The sequence below is a fragment of the Propithecus coquereli genome, unplaced genomic scaffold, assembly GCF_000956105.1.
Source record: "Propithecus coquereli isolate 6110/MARCELLA unplaced genomic scaffold, Pcoq_1.0 Scaffold50, whole genome shotgun sequence".
Lineage (NCBI taxonomy): Eukaryota > Metazoa > Chordata > Mammalia > Primates > Indriidae > Propithecus > Propithecus coquereli.
The window spans coordinates 5,510,976-5,513,244 of record NW_012150841.1 but is presented as its reverse complement, the minus strand read 5'-3'; the positions used below and the strand labels follow the sequence as shown (position 1 = coordinate 5,513,244).

The 2,269-nt window shown below is 33.6% G+C and overlaps 1 protein-coding gene across 1 annotated transcript in view; it reads left to right on the top strand.

The window, feature by feature from the left end:
• KLHL15 (kelch-like family member 15) overlaps positions 1 to 2,269 on the top strand; it is a 40,907-nt gene that overhangs the window by 19,037 nt on the left and 19,601 nt on the right. The window lies entirely within an intron of this gene.

Below are 2,269 nucleotides of genomic sequence, written 5' to 3'. Positions count from 1 at the left end.
TTATAGGACTATATTATTTTATAGGACTTTATTATTATAGGACTGTATTTCAGAATGTACTGATACGGCAAAAATAATTGAAACTAAAGAATATATTCTTTTTTGTTTAGTGATAATCAGCTGTACGTCAACCATGTAAATCATGTGTTTTTGATATTTTTATTTTTTTCCTTACTATTGTTTTTATTGCTCTCTTTCCCTGGGGAATCCTGTTTTATCTTTATACGTTAAATGCAAATGCCTTCCCAGTACTAGAACAAAACCTTTCCAGCTTCAGTCTAGATGGAAGTACTAGTGAAATAGAAAATAAATTTTTCCCTCTTTTGGGACAATATGATGGATAATTGGTAGCAGTAAATGATTTTTAAGTGCTGAGCTGCAGAGCCTTTTTATTTTAATTATCAGCTCAAGGTAGACAATAGTGACAGCTGAATGTTAACACTGTCAGGTAATTTTGCAAATTGTAGAAGGTATCAGTTGTACCTGCTGATGGATTCCTTTGGCATCTATAGCATAGGGGGTGGTTATTCCCCTTTGGCCAGGTATGGGGAGTTATCAGAATAAAAATGTTGCTAAGGCTTCTGCCTGGAATTAATTTCTTAGGAAAACTTAGTAAGGACCCAGCTGCAGAGAAATCGTTCAGTTTTTTGTAATGTGATGTAAATCTTTCAGTTTTACTTTAGTAATACTGGTAAGATAAATGGAAGGTAGTCAGTGATTCTTGCCTTAATGATGTGTCAGTTACTTCTGTGGAGTAGATTTTCAAGAAAGAGAAGAAAAAATGATGTGTGAGATTTTATGTTTGTCAGAGGAATCTGTGGCTTTCTAAATGTTGAGAAACACCTAAGTTAGGCAGATATGAGACCTTACCTGTAGAAATAAAACTCCAGAAACTAAAATGGAAAATTTAATTGGGAAATAAGAATTTAGACCATTTTATACCATACTATTTTGAGCTCCTTGAAAATAAGACCCATCTATCTTTCCTGTACTCAGAAGCACACTGCAGGTCTCAAACAAGGCCATTTTAACTTCCATTATATATGTACAGCCCCAGAGAGGGCACAGAAATAAAGACATACTACATTCATGCTGTTCCTTTTTTTAGTATTAGAATTTACATAGAGAAAAGTACAGGCAGTTTTGATTTGTGGTTTTATCCTGTTTGCTGAAATTTAGAAAAATGTAATGTTGATAAGCACATATTTTTAGCTTTAAAATGTTGTAAATTTTCTATTATGAGACTTTCTAAACATACAAAAAAGCTGAAAGAATAGTGGAATGATCACCCATAAACATACCATGTAGGTTAATAGGTGTTAACATTTTGCCATATTCACTTTAGCCAGCTAGATAGGTAGAGGATGTGTAGCCTTTATGTATAATGTGTTTTGTTTTTTTGCTAAACCATTTCAAAGAAAGTTGTAGACATCATGACACTTCATCCCTAACTACTTCAGCAAGCATCTCATCTTCCAAGAGTAAGGATATTGCCTTACATAACCACAATACAATTGTCATAGCTAAAGAAATTAACAATAATTTTGTAATGTCATGTAATATCCAGCCCATTTTCTGATTTTTCTCAACTGTTCCAAAAATGTCTTTTTTAAGCTATTTTTCACAAACCAGGATTTAATCAAGGTTCACACAGCACATTTGGTTATTGTCTCGCTCTTTTTTTTTTTTTTAGCACAAAAATTAGGTTTATTGAGGAAGAGCAGGATAGGTTTATAGAGCAAGAGCAAGATATGTTTGCCACATACGATGAACAGGCCCCCTGTCACAACAAGAGTCCATGTCTCTCTCTCAGTCTAGAATTGTCTCTCCTTTTTCCTGTTTATTATGAGGATGTTCAAATATACAAAAAGTTGAGTGAGTGGTATAATGCCTACCTGAATAGCTGTCAGATTCAAGAACTGTTAACATTTGCCATATTTGCTTTATATAGATTTTTTTTGTTGTTGAACCTTTGATAATAAGTTGTAAATGTCAAGACACCTCACTCCTGAATACTTAACGTGCTTCTCCTAAGAGTAAGGACTTTTTAATACCTAAGTATAATACCATTCTACCTGGGAAAGTTAATAGTAAGACCCTAATATAATAGTTAATCCATATTCAAATTTTCCCAGTCGTCTCCAAAATCCACTAGAATCCAGTCAAGGTTTATGCATTGCTTTTGGCTATCATGTCTATCTAATCTTTCTTAATCTAGAACAATCCCCCACTTTTTTTTTTTTAAGAGATGGGGTCTCGCTCTGTCACC